The sequence below is a fragment of the Oxyura jamaicensis genome, chromosome 1 (genome assembly GCF_011077185.1).
Source record: "Oxyura jamaicensis isolate SHBP4307 breed ruddy duck chromosome 1, BPBGC_Ojam_1.0, whole genome shotgun sequence".
In the NCBI taxonomy this organism is placed as follows: Eukaryota; Metazoa; Chordata; class Aves; order Anseriformes; family Anatidae; genus Oxyura; species Oxyura jamaicensis.
In genome coordinates, this window is record NC_048893.1 from 142,490,825 (window position 1) to 142,513,932 (window position 23,108).

The following is a 23,108-nucleotide window of genomic DNA, read 5'->3' on the forward strand; positions in this document are numbered from 1 at the left end:
GGGGGGGAGGAAGATTCTGCCCTCAACAACAATTGGTTTCATAAGCTGTAAACCAATAAATGTGTTATGTGGCGTCTGCAGGATTTGAATAGCACCTTATCTTTATCCATTTTTAATATTGGCAAGATTTGTTGCAGATTGGGGGACGTGCGTTCTGTTTGCAAGCTGACAAATTCTGTTCTACATTCTGCTCCCAGCTACGTGACCAGGTAACCTAAGAGTATTCAGAGGCACTTGGCAGCTGTACTGTGTTTACAAATAAGGGCCTTGGTGGGGCTTATCTGCCTTCTGCAGGATCTTTTTCTTTGACAGCCAAAGGCTTGATGCTAGTGAGATTATTTGAATGGTATAAATGCTCTTAATGTAGACTCTAATGTGCCAAAATGCATATTAATACAGCTTCTGGCAAGTTTTTGTATGAAGACTGTTTCTGCCTTGTATTTAAACTCTTGTAGGAATTTCACTTTAAGATTAAAGAGGTATAAATAGTGCACTTACTCATTGGGAAGACGTGAATTTGCATTTTTTCTTCTGGTACACATAAAAAAAAATCAGAACATCTTAGCTGTTGTGATAGTGGTGGGTAGGATGTACACATTGTACGCACTGTTAGGATGTACACATTAGTGTGTAGAGTATAGGAAGCAAGGGCAGAATTTCCAGCAAAATAAATTAATGTTCAATACATGAGCTGGCCCTAATCTTTTAAAGGGGAACTGATTGCTCTAAACTTTAATGTCATGTCTTTTATTTTTCTGCTTCTATTTCTAACCAAGAGACCTCTCTAAGAATTGCCTTGTATTTATAGTGTAAGAATGTCCAAACTCTCTATTACTTCCATTCTATATAAAATAGATAACTGTTTTCATCTTTACAATCTATAGGCTTTCTCTGTGTTAGGAAAATGAAGCCGCAAAAATCTGACTCAGCAGCAATAAAGGCTCTATGCTCGTAGAGTTGATATAAATTTATGATCATTATTCTTAACACCTTCTCTGCCCCAACAGTTACATGCTAATAATATTTCAAAGAGAGTCAAGGACTCTTTTTCCAATGCACAGTGCTTTTAAAAGATACGAGGCTGAAATGAGGATTATAGCATTACATTACCGTAACTATTCTTAGGAAATCATAATTTAGGAAATCCCTAGGCGATATCCTGGAGCTGTTTTATGTTGTTCCCCAATAAATAATAAAACACACCTACCATTTAGTTAAATATGTCTTATTTTGGCCAATTCTGGAGCCTCTTTTCAGATGAAAGTCTATATGCTAAATCAAAACAAAATAATATCAGACTTGGTCAGTATATCTAGAATTAGAGCAATAGCTTTAAAAAAAAAAAAACTTTTAAAATGCTTGCAATTTATATTTTTCTATGCTTAATCAGCTTGTTGTTCATGAAATAGAAATTGTGTTAACTACTAGTAGGCATTTTCTGGTTTTTTGAAACTGATGTTCAAGTACATGGGAAGTACGGGTCTATATGTGGGTTTGGTTTAGTATTTTTAACAAATGTGAAGCAATCTTACCCTTTGCCTTAGGTAGCATGGTGCTCGCACATTCAGAAATAATTCAATTCCACTGTAAATAAAGTTCCTTGCCTAAGGGGGTCTGAGTTTGTTACTAGGTGTCAGTATGGTCTGAACATCTGCTCCACTGAAACAATATTTTACAATATTTATCCAGCTCCTTACTGAGACATGACAACATGTGCTCTGACTCCTTAGAAATACACTTGTTCCCATAGACGTCTTGGCTTAGCACACTGTTTGTGCTTGATGAATGATAGGATCCCTTAATGAACGTCAGTTGTTCCAGGAAGCTACTGATGTTCTTCTGTAATAGCAGGACAAGAAGAAACTCATCACATAAGCATGGAGGGAAGCAGTTTCCTTTTAGTACTTATCCCAAATGAATCTTCCGTCAACTTACCAAAAGCCAAATAAGGATGACTGAAGACTGAATTCAAACATAAATTTCAAGGCTATAAACAAATAAATAAAAATGGAGTGTCTTCTGAACTAAATTCCACTGCTAACAGCCCTTCACTGCCTTTCATGCTGCCTTGAATGAACTGATTTTTGATAAGTCACTACCTGTCTAAAGTGACCTGCAAATTAATTAATTGCATAAAATGTTACAATCACAACAGCAGACAAAAAGAGACTATATGTCACGTGTCGTCCTTCTTTTAAAGGATCACAATTTCCTGGATTGTCCTCGGTGTTTTAATTTTCTTCTCCATTTGGCTGTTCAGGACGTCCATGGCCATGCTACAGCACCAAAGTGCTCTTTGACACAGCCTCTGTGAGAGGGGAACAACAGCTTCATTTTCTGGACAGACGAAGGTGTAGCACTTACCTCTGATCTACAAATAGCCTCTGGCTATGCGGAGACCTCCACCCAGGAAATACGAAGCACCATGCCTGGAAGACCTTCATCAGGAGATTGATTCAAGATATGGAAACCTCTTATTCCTCCCCAGGAGGGGCAGTTGAGTAAGAAGCTACCATTCCTCAGCAGCTGGAAAGCAGAGGAGGTAGGGATGTCCTACTGCAGTTCTGCTGGGCTGATAGCTGTTCCCATCACCACTGATTCTCCTCCGTTAAATCTGGTTTCATCACCTTTCAGCTCCATTCTCCCTGCTTATTGCTCTCTCCTCTGCCCCCTGTATTTCCCTGGTTGATACGAAAATGCCTTTCTGCTCTTTTACCGCTGTTCAATCTCTTTGCAGCCAAAGCTGACCATCAGCCATCCTAGTAAGCCCTGTCTTCTCGGTGTTGCCTGATGGCAGGACTCTGCTGCTGCCTCCCTTCACTGTTGACTGGGAAAATAATAAACAGCAGCGGGATGAGATGACCTGATTGTCTCCTATTCCATTACTGTCCGTCTTTGCTGTTTTCTTTTGGATAGCTTCTTTGTCAGCCCATTTTGGATAGAGGCAGTAGTTAATTTTCTGAACAAAAGCTGGGCTAGAAAGATTCCTCAGAGCCTCGTGGTGTTTTCCTCAGAAACCCTTCTACCTGTTATGGGAGAGCGGGCGATTTCATTCCTTCAAGGTCATTACTGTCCTGGTTAGGCAAGGTGTTCAAAGTGATTATGATGTATAGTTTTCTTAAAGAGAATAAAATGACGAAAATAGATTGATTTAAATAGAGGCGATAATGAAATCTTCTTTTCCACATAACTTTCTTCATCTGGAAGTCATAACTCACTAATGCGCTGCTATCATTAATAAGTCTTTTCAGTTCTAAGACGTGTGAAATCCTTAATTTGTGAACATAGCATTTTACACAATTTTAAAGTGCAAAATGCTTTCTTCCTTGGTTAATTAACACTGGATAGATATCCACAAGAGCATAACCCTGTAATGCATCCAAATAACAAAATTTAATTGATTCTTATATGGCCTATTAAAAATGCATTGAGAGCCTAAAAGATTTAAATGGGAAAAATAGAAAAACTCCCAGACTGGCCTCTATCTGACACCGAGACCGCATCTGAAAATTCTAACAAATGGAAAACCACTCTATATGCAATTTTCCAACCAATCTCTAACTGCTCAGAAGTAATGATATGGAAGTTAAAACAAGAAATTGTTACTTAATGCTAAATATAGCCCTTTATTTTGTGGGTTTCTTAGACTGAATGCAAGATGAGGTGAATAAGTTGAATTCAGCCTCATGCATTATTCACAGGGACTGAGCTAACATGATCATTCTTTTTAGTTTAAGCCACTGCAAATAGCACAGCTATTCATTTTAGCACTGTTAATACAATGAAGACATGTTAATATGGAATGTCAGGGTCTTAAATCTCTGTTACTCTTCTATCACATCTATGTATTGTTAAATGATATTTTTTTATATACCCTTATCTTTTCCAGATTTGATACTTTCAACTTAACTTTTCTAATGATTCTAAAAGCATACAAATACAGCACAAATTGAAATAGTTTATCTACATTTATGCAATAAACTCATTAAACCCTGTTAGCTGTTCTTTATTTCTTCCATCAGTCTTGTATTGAGAGGAAATAATTAATGGTGAAATCCTTGTTAATGGGTGGCCTGCTGACAGGTCTCCTGAGTTCATGTTGACCTCTGCTTGCTTGCAGGCCAAAAACCTCCCATTTTGACTGTCTGTAGCCTTCCTGACCAATTTAGATACTATGGATCTGATTAATTGTTTGGAATGCAGTACCCCCAGAGGGTCTAATCAGACTGTAATGTTCTAGTAGGACAAATATATCCCTTTTTATGTGCACATAATTGTGTCTATACACATAGAAGCAGAGCACAGCAGTGCTATGTAAAGTAAGCTCAGTAATGAATATTCCATTTTCTAACTTTTACATGTCTCATGGAGACATGAGGCAGAGTGATGAAATGACTTGCCTGGTGTCTCACCAAACCTATAGCAGAGCTTTAAATGCAAGCCAAATTTTGAGATTTAGCCTACTGCCCTGCTTGCAAAGACAGCTTGTACAACCCAGGCATGCTTTTTTTTTTCTTTTCTTTTCTTTTCTTTTTTTTTTTTCAGCTTTGTTGGATTTTTCAACTACTTTGAACAACTATGAAGCATTAGTGAGCATAGAGTTTTATAGCATCATTAACAATACGGCCAAGTTGTTAGTTCTTCAAACGCAGACCTCACAAAGTGATTGTAATCCCTGTCATCTTCCTATGTCAATACATATGCCTCAGGAAGTATGTGAAACCTGTGCAGAATGTACATCAATATTGGATTTTTTATAGCATGGATCTGTACAGGTTTGTGTAGGTCTAGAGCTTAGAATGACCCTGCAACAGATCTAACAAATGTACTATAGGACAAAAAATGTTCTGCTGTCATGTTAAGATTCTTGCAATCAAAAGCCCAGGTGATCCTGAAAGTGCTGTATGCACACTCCCCCTATTGCCCCTAAGAAATGCTTAGTACTGTTTTCCAAATTTACCCTTGATTTTAGCCTAGTCTCATTGCTGAGGCTCTTCTGAATTGGGTGGAAAAGTGTCAGAAACTGTTCCAGATGGGATCACACAGACACCCTGACATGAATGTATGCAATCCTAACGGGTATAGATTTGGCAGCAGTTAGTTACGTGGCTGATTATGTTCCATAGTTAGATCATGCAATCTTGTGAGCCATGCTGTCAGGCGCAATCACCTTATGAAAGGGAAGGATTAACCCTTCCATTTCTAACAGGAACCACCATTCCTGAGGTAATCTTCAGTATCCAGGGGTGGTCAGCAGGAGAAGGGGATTTTGAGAGTCTGCAGAAAGAAGCACCAACAACTCAAGGAGTAAAAAACAAAAAACAAAAACAAACAATCAAAAACCAAACCAACCAACCAACCAAACAAAAACAACAACAACAACAAAAAACATTTCCACCTAGGAAGAATCTGAAGGAGGAAAATAGCTGGGATCCTCAATTGCAAATACAAATTCAAATTCCCTTGGCCAAAGGAAGGACTGAAGCTGAAGCTCTTGCTTTTCTTGAATGGTAGAAATTGCAGAAAATGAAGCAAAAATCCTTATGAGTCGAAAAGCAAGGGGAAAAAAATGGTCATGTCATGAACTGAATTTTGCTCCCATGTTTTACTCTATCTTCCAAACTGAAACGTTAGTTTTTCATAAAGTGCCCATCCAGGAGGTCAGGCTAGTTAATCAGAGAGACTTATATAGAGACATAAGTTAGCAGGGACATACCTAGAATTATGTCTCTTCTGGACAATTTTTGCCAGTTTCGTCAATTTGCCTTCTCTCTCTCCCTCTGATATCTGCAGGCGGTGTGTGCATGTGTGTCAATAATAAACTAGGATTTCCTGTTATCACTTGAGATTAAATCCCAAATACTAAACCATGAATATGCTTTCATCCTTGTTTCATTGTGATCTGGATGTTGGCAGGTAATTCCTATTTAAAACTCAAACTAGGACAAAAATGCACTATGGCATGGCAGCAGTTTCTTTGCCATAGTTTCAAGGTCTGGCACTCAGTCAGGCATGCGAAATGTGGCTTGCAAGTACTCTTGCTAAACTTGCTTTCTAATCCTGACTGAGCAATCTGCCATTTTGCTACAAGCCTAGTAAAAGGCATGTTTTTAAAACTTCAGCACTGCACCACTCATGTTTTGTAGATGCTGTCTGGCAGCCCAAGGTAACTCTACAAATGAAAGAGAAAGCTGGCTAAGAATATATCAAAACTCAGGTGGAGTGGAAATAAGAGGAAGAAGATAAGGCTTTCCTGAAAATTTGTTTGGAAATTGCAGCTTCCAACTGGGCATCCTGAAGTGGTGCAAGAATGGCTAATTTAAAGATAATACAACAGACCAGAAGTCAGAATGGAAAGACCAGGGCTGGCTTCCTGGTTGTTCATGAGAAGGACTGGTTCCCTTCTCCTTCCCAACCATCTTCTTCTCCAGACTATGTCTTACCACCAGTTCTGCACCTCTCATTTCTGTTTTTTCTTTTTTTTTTTTTTTTTTTTTTTTTTTTTCCTTTGGAGTTCACTCAAAGTTCTGCGCTCTGCCTAGCAGTTGCAGAGTGCATCCATCTAGCCTACTGTGCATTTCTAATAAGATAAGAACTGGTCTCAAGTAATACTCAGAAACTTATTCCCTCATTCATCTTTCCTTCTTTCTCTGATGCTCTAATACCCAATGATTTGTCTTCTGCTGGAGACACAAATTGTATCTGCAATACTGTGAGATTTCACAGCCAGTGTCTGTTTTCTCTCCTTCCATCTAGCTATTCAGCTACCTGACATCTTGCTCATCTAATGTCTGTTCGTCTAATGTCAAGTCATCTCACTTGTTAAGTGCTTCAAGTAGGAAAGTGAATTCAGAAGTGAGACAGTCATCTCAGAGGTCGGTATGTGTTTGTGCGTATGGCTCAAACGTACAGTTGCTTTTCTCAGGTTAGGATGGAAAGATGGGACTGTGAGCAGAAGGAATGAGATACAGAAGTAATGTGACAGGAGTGAGTGAAATAGTGTGCCAATGTGTTGTGATAGTGAGGTCTGTAATGCAATGGCAGGGACTTAATCAGAATGGCAAATGTGAACCATATGCTTGCAGGTGAAGAATAATGGGTAGAGCAGGGTAATAGGAGTCACGATAGATCCAAGTCATCTCCAAAACTCCAGGCCTAGGACAATCACTTCCCTAGCTAGCTTAGAGCACTGTGCAAGCTGTGTAATGTCATTAAAGGACTGTGTTGCTAGGGTTGAGAGAAAGCTGAAGGCTGAGAAAATTGTGGTGGCCTCAACAGGCTGAATTCAAAACTGGCCCCAGTTTCCCAGCACCCAAAAAATCTGTTAAGCCACCTTTCAAAATGTCTTATGCTATGGAAATGAAGAAAGACTGGACTCAAAATGCTGTGTTTGTAACTGGAAGTAGTAGAAAAAATAACTGAGGGCAATGAGAGATTATCATCATTATCACTGTTACATTTTGTCACCTGTGCTTAGCTGTGAATGAGACTGATTCTACTTGCTCAGCCAACATAAATAATTCATGTTGGCAAAGCTGAGGAGAGAACAAGTAGAAATGATGTGGTATTTGGTACTATTACTTCCTCTGCTCATTCATTTGAATTCTGTTACAGTAGAGATGGAGTCATGCTGTTTTGAACTTGTCTTGGTAAATGCTATAAAATGTTATGGTAACTCTTGGTAGTACATTTACAACTGTCTATATCAGACAGTATTTTATTTTTTATTTTTTAATCCATCCATCTTTATAAGATATTTTAAACAATTTTTAATTTGTAAAGTTCTTAGCAATGGAATGTAGAAAATCTGACACACCTTCCTTTTTGAGTACTTTGAAAGTGACTGAAAGTGAGTAGTTTGAAAGAGGTTTAGTTCTCCTATTTAGATGCCTGTGGGTCAGCAGCTGAATATCAATAGTAAGGCCAGTGTATACTTGAAAGAAGGTGGATATCTAGCCACCTTTAAGAGTCCAGACCTAACAAGCTCCATCTCTTAAAAGGCCAGACCAGGCCCTCTCAGAAATGTTATGGGGTGGTGGCAGTACTTTAATAAACAGTTTCTTTTCTTCAGTGAAAGCTACTGCTGATTTTGATATTGTGTTAGCCAAGAGGCAATAAAGCACTTTCTACAAAGAAGAAACCTGGTTTTGCTTCTGCCTGAGACACGAGAGGACTGACCAAAAAAAAAAAAAAAAAAAAAAGGATTTGTCAAAATACAGATGGAAAAGTACTTTCCAAATGATCATCTGTGATTTTTACTGGAGTACCTAAATATACCTAGCTCTAGCCTCTAAGTGTCCTATGAACATAATTGAAAATGGGCTGCGTTCTGCCCCAGAGCCATGGTAGCCTGCTGAGGCCAGGAAGGTTGCAGGTCTCATGGTCTTGAGCAGCCTGCTCCTGGTGGCCTTCCTTGAGCAGGGTTTTGAACCAGATGACCCCAGAGATCCCTTCCCACCTCAGCCATTCCATGGTTCTGTCTTAGGTCAACCTGTGTAATCTGTGCTGCTGTCTCCTCCATCTTCAAAGACTGTGATATTGTGTATTTCTTTTTTATATATCAATTGTTTGTATAGAGGAAGATAAAACCCTGGATGGAGCTCATTCTAGACTACAAGTTAAATGCTTTCCTTTTAATGCTGGGTTATTTCAATGAGAATACAACAGCTGTAAGAGACCCAGGTATGTGTGGTGGATCGATGTAAGATTAGAAAGAAACTGAAAAAGCTGTAATGTCTAATGTCGTGAGGAAACTACAAAGAATGAAATGATAAGATATTTTTTTTTTTTTTTTAGAATCTTTGTGGTTGCCAGTTTGTGTCCTAAATTGGGTATCTGCTCTTGGAACTGCTGCATCTTTATACTTAGAGAATGGCAGCTAAACATGAAATATCTTAGAAAGGATAAAGCAAAGCTGTCAAAAAAATAGGATTTCAAACAAAAAGAAAAAGCTTTTCCTATTTTTTTCCACCTCCTGTTTACCCTTTTGCCAACATTTGAAACAAAAACCCCTTGCTATCAACATATCAGCTAACATTGTAACAGATGAGAAAACAGAGAAGAAATTACATTGTGAAAACACTACTAAAAATATTATCTCAAAATATGCTGTTCAGATATCCAAAATAGAATATGCCTTAGAAAATTCTGTAGCAGAAAATGCAGAGCTGACAGGTTTCAGATTTTAGAACAGGAAATATTCTTCTGTTTCTGACATTAGGAAGAAAATAAATTATATATATATATATAAATATAAATGCATCAGATTCATGGTGTTTTATATTAAATCAGTTTTAAAATCCTTCTTGAAAGACTGATGAAAAATATAAATGTGGAGTTGGAACAGTCTTTTGTGCCTGTCAAAATGATGGCAGGCTGAATAATGGGATGATCATCCCAAGAAGGTCTTGGGCAGTGAAATTTAATTTTGACAGAATATTAAATATGTATATTTGGCAGCATCTACAGCCAGAATGTACTTCATAAGTGACACCGAGAAGACATAGTCCAAGATCAGTTACCCCTTATTTCTAGAATGCGGGAATGTTTTATTGCATGAAAGTTCATTCATTCTAAATATATTCCTTTGCTTTTTCCTTCATTGTTGGCAAGGGAAAAGCAGTGAAGGAGCAGAGAAGTGCTGTGAAGAAGTTCTGTTCGGTTGTTATCCAGGTCCTTTGGCACAAGGTTTACAAAAATCTCCATCTGAAGCAAAACACAGAGATATCTGTCAGCAGACTCTTAGAATCAATGGTCTGTAACTGCTCACAGATTTCCTCTTTCCCCCATCCCTCAGCATCCCCTGCAATAATCATATTGTTGATTAGAAAGGAGTTGATATGACCATAGCCAAAACAAGAAGTCACTGTTTTTCTTCCCAGGAAGTGGAATTAACAAGGAAGTAATAGCTTGCTTCTGTTTTGACTAGTTATTTATTTTTGTCATAAGAGAATATTGTTGTGGTTTGCTTTGGTGCTGGCTTTGGTCCAGTAAATATATATATATATACACGTCAGCTGTGTGTGTGCGTGTGCACGTGTGCACTGATATGACTCGAAGTTTTCAAGATTTTATGGGTTTCCCATTGTACTATACATGCTGCATTGTTTTGTGGATTAAACTCTTATGGAAAAGGTGCTGGGCAAATAAAAAAGAAAGGGCCACCTAACAAAGAAGCCATCTGTTCTTCTGCCACAAATCCAAAAAAAAAAAAAAAAAAAAAAAAAAAGTCTATTTTGAGTCACTTGCATGGTTTGGACATCCTGCTTTCTCAGTGTGCATATACAGTACATTTAAGCTCACATCAGAGACCTTCCTGGTTGGCATTGGCTAAAGACTCTGTGAATATGCTGAAGATATGGGCTCCAAGAGAAAAAAACAAGCTGCTGAAAACAAAATGTTAACACTTTTGTAAATCTGCCAAGTTTTTTTCAATGTAACTGCCAACAGTTTGATGTTCAGAGGAACTCAGCAGAATTGCTAACATGCATGCTGCATAAATGGCTATTCATTAGAAAGATGCTGTAGTTTATATGTGACTGCTTTCTTTGGCTGGCTAATATATCAAGTATGGTACTTGTTTTGTACTGTGAAAAACTTTCTCCATTACCATAGTAACCTCTTGCATGTTGGCGGAAGCTGATGTCATTCATGGCATTATTCATTCCTAGTGAATTGGTCCTCAAAGTGCTAACAAGTTCCAGGGAGATAAAGAAGACTAAGTATACATTCTGGTTAAACATGATTTAACCCTTTCACCTCAGGTCTCCAGGTCCCCAGAGATATATAGGTAAACACATCTCAGATATACACATATATGTATTTAATTTCTCCAACATCGCTAAGGGAAAAGATAGAATGTCATATTTATCTAGCATAATTCTGAGTTAAAGAGTAAAGACAAGGCTCCTCCATCATTTTTTTTCTTTCCTCTGATACCTCAGTATTAGAGGAAAACCTGCCATATTTAAAGAAAAATAATTTAGTCTTTTTTATATTTACCTATTCACCTGAACTTACTTCATTCTTCATCATTGCTGATAGTATTGTACAATATAAGCCATTTGTTCTCTAAATGTCTTTACAACTACTATTACATAAATCTAAAGTTTGAATAGGATTTTCATTGTACATATTGTAGAGATACTCTGTTATTAAAGCAATAGCACAAAATTGGGCATTTTCCTCTTGCGCAATTCATATTAAATGAGTGTTTGCTTTTGATTGCAGTGGGAACAGGATCAAACTGTGGAAGAAAGCATACCTTACCTGAAGTAACGTATAACCTAGAGGTCTTAATACCTTCTAGAGTTCTGTTGTCTATGAGCTTATTTTCTCATGTACGGTAGTGGGAGGTGTGTGTGATGACAAAGGGCTCTTCATCAGTTCCAGGCCAAGAACAGGGAGGCAGTAAGACTTCATCCTGAAACTTTTTCCATCCCCTTTTTATACATAAGTACACACATGGAGAGAGAGGAGGAATATCTGTGTCCAAGCCTGGAGGGACAGAGAAGAGAAAACTACTCTTGCCACATGGGGCATAGATATACGACTAATATAAGGGGAGAAAGGAGTGGCATGGAAATGAATTTGCAGGAGGTTGGTTCTACTGGATTTGTTGAAGGAGGCTCTATAAATTTTGATGTAATTTTCTCATTAGGTCTGTGTAACATTTGCTGTTTCTTCACTACAGAGATGAAATCTGCAGGTATTAAACCGTAATCAGACTTAAAAGAAGCAGACATTATGCATTTTAGTCCATACTGTAATCTGTCCAGACAGCATAACATGGTGTCATTAATGGACATAGCCTACAAACTAGGGTGTCCGAATTAAGCTTTTGTATAAACTCAGTGGTAGAAAGCTTATTCTTATTGAAAGTCTTGTTTTTTCTTTGTACTTGTTGATTGAATCTAGACTGTGGGATCTGGGATATTCCATCACTAATTTCCAATAGATCGCAATGATAAAGGGATTAAGGCTGTAAACCTCATTCTATGACATACCTCTCCCATACTTTTAAGAGAGCCTTTTAAAATTCCTACCTAAACACACAGACTTATTTTCTAATTTACAGATTTGCCTCAATGTAGAGACCTGAGCTTTCCATTTTCCACACACTTTTATTAAGCTAATGTATTAGTCTTTATGTTTCATTACAATTCATTTCAATCCTATTGCCATTTGTGCAAGCTGGTATTAAGATGAGTAGAATATTATGCTCAATTGGAAGGAGCAGCATATTAAGGAGCAATTTTTTTCAAATTAGCTAAGTAACTTCTATGTTCCTTGTTTCACAATCTGATCTCTCTTTATGAAATCTGACAGTCCTGGAACATCAGGCACTAGGTCTAACAAATTTCCAGGGATCAAAGAAATTCTACCTGCAAGAAGTCTTCCTGAAATAAAAGTGGGATTTCTGGAAGTCATAGATTGCTATTTGAAATGTACATATCTTATTTGCTGGCAAACTATTTTTTTTACCTGTTTTGTTTTCTGATTTTGTTCCATGTATTTCTGTTCTGAGACTCCATCCTGCATGTGAAACAGAGAACCTGCTAGCTCAGATTCTTTGGCTAGGGTTGAGTACACTAAGAATGTCTTGCTGTAGAATTTAAAAAGCTGTACTGAAATTATTTCCAAAGAAAGTCCTCAAGAACACATTAACATACAAAGTTTGCTTCAGAAGCTAGCTTGGAAGGAAGCAACATTTTTCCAAGCTTCCCCCACAAACAAAATTCTCTATATGATATATCCTCCTTTTAGGGGACAGGATATTGAAGTTGAAGACTTTCAATATGTTACCATGCTGTTTGGGCTAGCTTCTGTCTCACAGAATTTGAACACATCTCCTGAGCTCCCTACAGCCGGTTTTTTCTCTAATGAGACTCACACGCATCATTAGTTGCTTAAAGCCTGGTTCTTCTTAGGTTGAGGAAAAAATTATTTAGTCATAGTTACACAAAACCCATGGTCAACCAGAGTGACACACCACAATGAGTTGCACGTGTCTGTATAAATGAATTCATTTCTTAGCACTCTTTCATTGAAATAATAATGATGACACCATGTATTTGAAATAGTATCTCACTGAAATGAATTAGAAGTCCATTACTATTATTGTACATGTGCTGTGTAGTCTCAGACAGACTCCCTCTACTCTGCTCATGCAAGGGATAATGCAAGACATCTCTGCTCCTGGGTGATTTTGTCAAGGCTGTCATGGTAAGCAGGGGATTGGAAACACAGTGGCAAGAGCTTCAGCTTTTTATTTGAAAGAAATTGAGGCCATGGTGCACAAGACAAACTGGCTCAGTCTAAACCCTAGCTTTGTTAGCTGCTGGTATAGAGATCTTTAGATAAAAGGGTCATGAACACCTGAGTTGTTGAGGTGTTGGAATCTGGAATTAGTATTACTGTCAAAATCAATGCTTGTTGGGATATAGTTGTTAGTCTGCTGAGCTATAGTGACAAGAAGTCATTTTCTTCATTATTCGTTTATTTGCTGATTCCAAAATCTTCTGAATTTGTAAATTCAGCTAATTTAATTTGAATCATACAATTCAAGTCAATATTAATTTGCTAATTTAAACTTTGAGTACTGAATTTTGTACACATACAAAAGTATAACTAAATCAATACACAAACTTCACAGACTTGCCACTATTGCTTTGATTCCACTAGTAGGACACCTGAATAAGGATTATTTTGTTGTTTGCAAAGTCAGATATCTACCAAAACTAATGGAAAGGTCATGTTTTATTATGCCTAACTGGTTGGTGAAGTCATCTGAGGAATTTGTCAATTCCCTGTATAAGATTACAAGTAAAATACCAGTTTTGTTAATGATCTCCAGAGAACTTCAGAAACCTACTCTGTAATTCACCTGTGATTCATGTTTTCATAAAGAATGTAGAAGTGGTTAGCAAACCATTTGTTTTCAGAATAAATTTTCAATTAATTATATAAAATATTTTATCGGAATTTAAGACAATTGGACAAAAATTGGGGTAGCTCTCTATTAAAAACAGTTTTACTTTACTAAACAAAATATGTGGAGATTCATTTGACTAAATGATTACAGGCACTTTTGAGAATCACTCAATCTATGCAGATTAAATGTAGCTAAAGACCCTCTAAGGCTATGACATGGGTATGTTAGTGTAAAAAGTTTCTACAAGACACATGCCCATCCCTAGTCCTTTGGCCCACTCCAGAAGACATTGCATCCAGAAGATCAAACCTTTGTTGGATGGAGTAATTCCCAGCCTTATGAACAGCTCCATGAAACTGTTGTAAAGGCTGTTTCAACCTGCTACCAAATTGTGAAGGCCTAGCAGCTGTTAAGCTATTGCCTAAGTTAAACTAAACTAAAAGTATAGGCAAGCTACTCACAGATAGTGTTCAACAACTAGTTGGAGATAACCAGGATGATTTTCCTGTGGAGTGGAAGAGTATCAGTGATGACTGCTCAGATGTGGCTGCCTAGGATGTGGAAAAAGGGGCACCTGGCAAGGTTGATGCTGTGGCCGTGAGTAATGAGGTCCTTATCTGTTTATCGGCGATGGTGGGGGATGACCTTAAGTTATACAGAGATACAGGATGTTTAATCATCATCTTCTTCTCTGGAGATGTGTTTGTCCTCCACCTTTTACCCTTCCTTCTCCTGCTTCCCTCTCTTCTTCTCCTTCACTTGTGATTGCGTGCAAGGGGTCAGGTTCCTCTGAAGGACCTCACACTTATACTCTCATGCATCCCTTGCCAAGACAGCCATGCTTTACTCCTCATCTCTTTAGTTTCATTGCTATCTCTGCCTCAGAATAGTCACTGGAAATGGCTTTAGGGAATCTGTGCTGGAGTACTTGGGGCACAGCAGTGATGCGGTTTGCCTAAACTATGTAAGAACATTGTAAGAGTTATGTATTTTTGGCATTTCACCCATGTTTTTCCAAGAGTGTGGCCCAGAAAGAGCCTCTGACTAAGCAATGTAAACATTTGAGGAATGTGACCTGCAGAGTGCTGCCACATGCCATGTAGCAGGAAAGCATAGATACAGCCAATGATTTGAGATAGCTTCTTTTGCTGAGTAAGCTGCTTCATTAGAGCTCATGCTTGCAGCACCATATGATATTTTCGTTACAAAATAATATGCTTATCAGTAATAAAATGAAAGCTTCTGTGGCAAGTGAGATGAGAGTTAAAGTTCTATACATCAAGATCATGACATTTTTTGTCTGAATGCATTTACAGACAGTATTAAACTGATAAAAGGATATAAGAAAATGAATACCATTTTTAAAGATTCAGCATTTCTGAGAGGCCCATGAAATCACAATTTCATCCTACTGATTTCTTAAGACACCAGAAACACTCCCTTTTCTCAGTAGAATGTATGTAAAACCATTGGAAAGAGTCGGGGGATTGAAGTAAAGGATCAGCTGGCTGACCCATGGAGAACAAAAAGTGTATAGGGCATTTGCCTGGCATATCAGAAACACATATTCATTTTAGGACTCTGCCTTATTCAGGCTAGGGATTAATCCTCATTGGAATAATGCAGAATAGATCCTCTAATTTTCAGCAGCTATACTGTCCATTTAGGAAATCTGGTAGGATAAGGGCATGCACGTTATTATTTACTATAGTTCACTGAATACATAGTAAATGTAAGCTCTGGTAATCTGATTGCTTTGTTGCACACCCTTCCCTTGAGAAAAATTTTTCCTGACAAAAGTAGCTTTTGAACTGGCGGTATTAAGGAACTGGATGTAATTCCAGTGAATAAAAAGTTCCTCTCAAAGCGCGAGTTTATAAAAATGATTCATTAAGAATTTAGAATAAACAAAGCCACACTGTAACCAAATGTAACTGAACAAAATACAGTTAAACAAAATACAGCTAAATACAGATATCCCCCACCTTACATTGTTACACAAGTCATGAAGCTAGTGTTTTTCAACCTTAAAAATGAAGAATTTTCTGCACCTGACCCCAGTACGTAAATCACTCGCATAGAGATGTACTTGATAAGAATCTATGGCACAGTTGCCTGAAATACTCATTTCACAAATCTCTAGAATGCCTAAATGTAAGTTTTCAGAATGTTTACTCCTACCAACATAACACATTTCCCTCTGTAGAAGCCGAGGGCATCTAATTCATTATTTAAAATGCAGCCATCACCAAGCAGCTGAAGCTTTTGGTAATCCAATCCTCAATTAACACATCAACAATCAGTAGTTTTATTGTTGTGATAGGCCCTTATGGAGTCATAAATTCACATCAGCAGCAGTGTTATTCAGAGGTTAGTAGCTGCTCCAGTATTTCCAGTCTTGTACTTCCCCAAACTAATTGTCATGAAGATATGTGGTGTATTAAAATACTATGGACCTCGATTAATGCAAACCCATGAATAGAAATCTATGGCTTTGTCAATTTGCCCAAGCTTAGCATTTGATCCGCTGTACAGAATGGATCTAGAGAAACAGAAAATCCATAGCAGTGGAAAAGGAAACCTTTGAATATGGCACAAGATAAATTTTGTTACTTCCTTTTTAACTTGCCTTGCTTGTACCAGTACCAAAATGACCTACCCAGTCCTGTAATTTGTTCACTGCCAGAATGGAAAATGATATATGAGTCTCCAGGTTAGGATATAGGATTTTTATCTAGAAAACAAGTCCTTATTGGTGAATTTAGCTAATAGAATTGTGGAAAGAAAGCAATCTGAGCAGACTATTGTCTAATCTGAAAAACAAATAAACACTGATGAATATAATTAGAAGTGACAGACACAAAAACACTGTGAAATTCATATACACTTGAACGGATACAATTTTTTTTCTCCTTGACTACCTTTCATTATGTTTCATTAACCTTGGTGGAGAACTTCAGCAGCAACATTTATTCACTAGAACCAAGGAAGTCAGGCTGTTGTATGTTGGTTATGTATAAAAAATTTTTCTGTTCTGAAAGGACAAATCCTTCTCCTTTCCCTTTTCCTTTTCTCTGTTCCCTGTTCTCCTTTCCTGATGTTTTTATGATGCCGTGTTACTTCTCCCTTAAAAATAATGGTCTTTAATGTGGTCATTTGATATCAAGCAACAGAGGGCAATCCTTTGATGTGTATATTCTAGGTCACTTTCATCTCTTCATGTTTTTGCATCACCTAACGCATCTGTGGCCATGGTAGATTACTTCCTTACCTGTCAGTTTATTTTCTTTGACATAACCTGCCTATATGTTTCATTGCAGCTGAACTGAAATGCCTTCAAAATTAGAAAAACAGGTATTTTTTTTGGCATGATTAAAAATATGCTCTCTCCCTTTCCTCAACTCCAATCTTCTCTGACCCTGCTTCTCCACTTTTCCTTCCTGAGAGTGCTATGGTTCTGTCTAGAAATCTGTTGCTGTCCTCACTTCACCCCATACAATTCACACAAAACTAGTGTCTCCCAGCTTTCAGGCAATGATTCACACATCCTACCTAAGCTTTAAGCTGTCAAACTGCAGAAGTTTTTCTTTCAAATGACTGTTCTGTTAAAAAGCAGCCAACACATCTACACAGTATGTGCCATAGCTTTTGGGGACAAGAAGAGACAACGTTACACACTCCTCTCTCCAACACGCATAGCTGAAATCACATTTCCATAGGAAAATGCAAAGTCTAAAAGAAATATACCAGCTGAATATATCCTAAGAATAGTGTGAGCTTAACATGATCTCTATTTTGCCTCAATTTGGAGTAAAAGAGGGTGAAAAAGTGAAAGCTGATCCACTTGAACATGGGAAGGCAGCCTCAAAACAGCCACAGAGGTTCAGTTCCTCTTCCCATCAGACTGAAACTTCACTGCAAGGAGGAGTGCTGTTCACATTCACAGTATGCCATGGAGTGCTTGGCATTTTGGTAAAGCTCATGCCATGGGAATTTGCATGTTTTCTTATAGATGGTCTCTACACTTTTATTTTCAAAGATACTTGTTGTACCCACACCAGAATTTCCCACCAGCAGTAGGTTACAGAAAGGAGCTGATTGGCAGTTCAAAATGATTTCAAATTCCTCCTGATTCAGGATTTCATCCCCTGAATGGATATATAATGACATGCTCTGAAGGAGGAGCAAGGAGCAATCATTTCTTTGCAGGTTAGTGTCACATATGATAGTAATTTAGGTTCATAACTATCAATAAAAGAATGAATATATATTTGCAACAGCATTCTTGATAGGCTGCACATAGCTCAGCCGCACTCTTTTCATACTGGGGATTGAAAAGATGCAGTTAACACCAGTGGGTAATCTTAACTCACTATTACAAATGTTTTACCCCAAATTAATATTTTTGTTCCAAAGCCATATAATTTATCTCTACAGTAAACATTATTAACTAATTTATATATTGCAAAATATTTTTTATTGTTGTTGCCTTCTAATTTGTGGCTTTGCAAAAGCTGAGTTTCACATGTTACTAGGTCAGCAAACAGAACACCACCAAGAAATTGGGTGCGTATACATTGGATGTGAAGGAAAACTGACCGTTTAAATCTGTTAATAGAGAAAGAATCTGCTTTAAAACCAGAAACAATATTGCTATTTTAATGAAATACTGACAGTTTAGTGGAATGATTCCACAGTTTATTCACTCTTACAATGACGTTTTGAAGTGGGCTGCTTGCTGGGAGCTGGTATGAGTGTTGTACAGTGCTGTGCCCTGCAAAGATACTGGGGATAGATTGTGTGCAGGGGCCAGCAGAGCCACGCTGGTGCAGCCCGTGCTCCTGCCAAGACGGTGCTGATGGGTCGTGGCAGCAGTGCAGCAGCACTGCATGTGCTGTCAGTGCTGTCACGTTAAGAGCCAGCCAGGTGCTTCTCCCTGGCAATGAACTTTGGTGCTAGAGAAGCAGGTGTTGGGAAAACAACTGGCGATGCTGGGGGAATAGGGAGGCCTTGGTTCAGTGCCTTGCTCCCGTGGCTGTCATCAGTTCTCCAGGCACGCACAAGGAGTCAGGTCTTCCCTCTGCCTGCTGGTGCATCCTGTCTATAAAGTAACAAAATCCTTCTTTGTTTAACAGTCCATTTGTGCCATGCAAATTAAATACTGTACATAGGAGGAGCAAGGTTTAAGACACCCTCTCTTCCAAGCTCTTCCTATGAAGGTGAGTTTCACAGGGTGGTTAAATAAAACTGGTGGCTGCCTGCTGCCCCAAATCCCAGTCCCTGTGTCCTCTCCCTGGCACTACAGCTGCTCTCTGCTTCTTTCTCAGCTACCCACCACTCATTCACAGAGTGCATTCAAGAAGCTAAACCAACTACGGAAATAAGCTAGCTTTCTACTGGTTTTGCTCCAACAGAGGAAGGGCCAGGAGCAGGACTGCCACCTTTAGAGCAGCAGATAGCCCCCAAACCAGCTTGGCTGCATTGTAAAACCACGCCTTAGTGAAAGCAGCAACCCAGGTCACTGCTGGAGAGTCCTGTGTGATCTAAACCTTTCCATGCTGTGTTAAAGTGATGGTGGCATCAGCAAGTGTCAAGATAAGGGGGCTTTTTTTGCATACCTGTGCTTCTGTTTCTCTTCTTCCTAGAACCAAAAATGAATTAACTATTCATTTCATAGTATGTAGCCTTGGTTCTTCTGAATTTTTTTTTGGCTTTCTCACTTCTGAGAAACTCCTTCAGCTTGCAGGGACTTTTCTCTACGCACCCACCACCTCAATGAGCTTCAACACAACCAGCTTTGTAAATAAACTTTTGAATGTCAGTGTTTGCTAGAATGTGGTCATCTCAGGAGCACTGGCAACGTTTCTTTTTGGCTTGAAATGACTGTTTTTAAGTAATAGTCTAATCCGTCAGATAGGATACAGTTAGTGTACGTCATGCTTTTGGAAAATGAAATGAACTGCAAAGGTATGGAGCTGGTGTGCCTTAAGTGAGGCACTGAGCACAGCTATTGCTTCATTTCCATTTTAGATGCCTAGCCCCTAGTCCTTGAAGCAGGGAAGGTGACTTTAGAGTAAGAGTCTGCATTACTCAAGCAGTGAAAGAAATAGGCACCACAAAAGGCTGCTAGGAGATCCTTAGCACCTGAGACATCAGTCTTTCTGGGCTGAGTTGAAATCAATAGAAAATGACAGATCTTATGCATGAAAGTTGCTTATCAAGTGCAGGAAGGAAGTTACCTGTCTTCTGCATAACAGCTGATTATTTAGAGTGCTTGGCATCAAGCAATAGGGCCATTATAGGCCTTCCTCCCCCCCCCCCCCCCCCCGGTTTCAATTTACTTTCTGAAACAGCGCTTCAGCGAGGTCCCGAGGCATGCTGAGGCTTGGGGAAAAAGCAAATAGGATGCTCCAGCCATGTTAGGCCAGAGGGCAGCCAGACTGCTGCCAAGGAGCCAGAAGACATAATTCAGGCATTTAACCTACCTACCAGAGGCTGAATGTGGGTCTGCACTGCGGCCACTATGAGCATCACCAGGATAGAAACTATCATGGGAGCACATTTCCTAACTGAGCCCCCAGTCACAAAGCTAGAGGCTGGGTTCTCCTTGTCTCAGTCCTTCTGCCCTTGTAGCTCCTTCTACTCCTGTTGTGCAGTGGCTTCATATTCCAGATGCAGGGCAGAGAGGGCTCTATTCCCAAATCCCCCTGCCCATGAGAGAGCACTCATCTGGATTATGGTTTAAATAATCCATCTGCAGGGACACTAAATATTCCAGGACCAGGTAGTGGGCCCCTAAAAATTCATGTGAAGCCAGTTGTGGTCAGATACGTGGGTGGCATCTTGGAAAAGCACCTTTTCAATGGAAAGCTTGAGTGAAGTTCAGATGCAGGATGCTTGTGTTTGGATCACAGCTGAGTTTTAATGGGGACAGGTGCCTGTGTGTCTACACTGCCCACCTCCAGCGGGTGCAGGTGCCATCACCAGGTGAGCACCATTCAGGTTGTGTGAGGAGTAAAATGGATGCAGGGCTGTGTATTCAGGGGTACTTACCTCAGTCACTAGTTCAGCAGGTTTTCACCTGTGAGTAATATGTCTTAACAGCCAGTCTCCCCACTTGATAAGCTGCCAAAAGACTTCTTTGTCACCAGTGACTTGTGGCTTTGCTGCCTTTACGTTTTCTGTGAGCTTTCTGCCTATAGTGCCAGCACACACAGCACTAAAGCAGCAGGGTGTGAGCAAGCTGCTTATAGTACCGGGACAGAAATAGACGCGTCCAAGCTGCCATTTATTTTGAAACTACAAACCCCGTAAGAAGTGTTGTTTTTTAGCCTGTATTTCACAGGGCGATAACGATGACATTCTCAGCGTTTCCCTTTTGTTGGGCGTTATGTGCCGGCGGGGAATCAAGTGGGTCTTTGTTGTGCTCAACTCCATCCAGACCCCTCCAACCTCAACAGTCCCCTTCCCTCAGGCTCTTTCCCCAAAGGAGGCGGGCGGGCAATGAAGTTAGGGAAAATAAAACAAGAAAAAAAAAAAACAAAACTCAGAAAAGGGGCAGGCGTGGGGGAAAAGAAAGCGGGCAGGTACCGGGGCGGGGCGGCACGGAGGGGGCCGCTCCCCTGCCCGGGCACCGCGGGGAGGCGTCTGCGAGCAGAGCCGGGGGAGCGGGCACGGCTCGGCTCGGCTCGGCTCGGCACGGCTGGGCGAGGGGCAGGGAGCATCGTGCCGGGGAGAAAGACCGCGACAGAAAGTGGAAGTGCCCGAGCAGCCGGAGGAGAGGCGGCTCTGCTCCCGCCGAGGCCGCGTCCCCCTGAGGTGAGTGCCGGGGGTCGGGGGGCTGCTCCTCCCCGGGGGTGGGAGGTGCGTTTTGGGGGGCTTTTTGGGTTTTATTATGAATAAATGAGTTTATTTGTAGAGGTCTTTATTTTGTGTGCTTGCCCTGCCCGGAGAAAGGTGGGAGCTGCCGCGGGTGGTGGGGAGGGGGACAGCCGCGGCCGGGGTTCCCCCTCGCCGTGATCGGCCTGGCACCGTGCTGCCGGGTTTTTTCTGGTAAAAGATGTGTGTGTTTTTTTTTTTTTTTTTTTTTTTTTGGTTATTATTGGAGGTGTCGGCTGGGCTCGCCCCCTCCAGCCCTCCTCAGGTGGCTCCCGGCCGGGCGCCCCCCGGCCCCACGTCTGGCGGCCGGGAGTCCCTCCTGGAGGAACAGGGGCCGGGGGGGCTTTTCCTTCCCTCCGAGGGGTCACTGTGCAGGGTGTCTGGGGAGGGGGACAAGCCGGCCCTCCCCCCTGAGGGACGCTTTTGAACTTGAGTGCTGTGCCCCGAGTGGAAAAGGAGCAAGGCGAGGCGGGTTAGGCTCATTATTAGGGCTTTTTTGTACCCCAAACCAGCAGGCAGTGCTGAAGCAGTGGCTTTTCAGGCAGTGTGTTACCCTGGGAATGATTTCTGGGGGGGTGTAAAACCGTGACCTTTTGCTGGGTGTAGAGGAAGTTTAGACTCCAGAGCACATCTCACAGGCTGGCGATGAGGAGCTGTGTGTACACAGCAGGCTCACGGTGAAGGGACAAGTTCTCCTGGCTGGAGCATTGTCGAGGAGCAGCAGGGATGCCATTAGAAGTACCAGCAAGGGCTGGGATTAGGGTGGTTGGTGGAGCAGGGCTCTGAACCGTTGCAATGATTTTGTGTTACAGTAGCATTCGAGAAATCCCAGCTGTAAATCACATTATACAGAGGGAGAGCCAGCCCTTGGCCTCAGGGGATGACATAGGTACAGCAAGCACTTTGTAAGGGGAAGGAACAGAGAGGAAGCGATTTGTCTGATGTTACATAGGTTAGACCAGAACTGGAAAGTTTCCAGACTGAAACTGGCTTTATGTATTCTAATATTTTTTTCATTGCGAGCTGAGTCTTAATTATGGAATAATTTTGCAAGCAGTAGCAATAATGCTTGATGTGCAGTATGCAGAACATGTGGAGAATGGGTAAATGACCGAAATCTTCTAATTGGAAGATAAAAATAATTCCAGCTGGGTAGAGTATACAGAATGATTTCAATAATTCTGCATAGGGCATAGTATATTTTAAAATTGTACAGGAGGAATTCAATGGAGCTTGAGTGGTTTGGAATTTGTCGTGTTGGCTGAGGCAACTGACCATCGTGAAACAGTGGTTTATT

At 40.2% G+C, this 23,108-nt stretch overlaps 1 protein-coding gene across 1 annotated transcript in view; it reads left to right on the forward strand.

The window, feature by feature from the left end:
- The first annotated feature begins 21,492 nt into the window (after positions 1-21,492).
- MYO16 (myosin XVI) overlaps positions 21,493-23,108 on the forward strand; it is a 386,603-nt gene continuing 384,987 nt past the window's right edge. The window contains exon 1 of the mRNA XM_035317929.1: positions 21,493-21,751. The gene's annotated coding sequence lies outside the window, so the exon portion shown is untranslated. The remainder of the gene's footprint in view (positions 21,752-23,108) is intronic.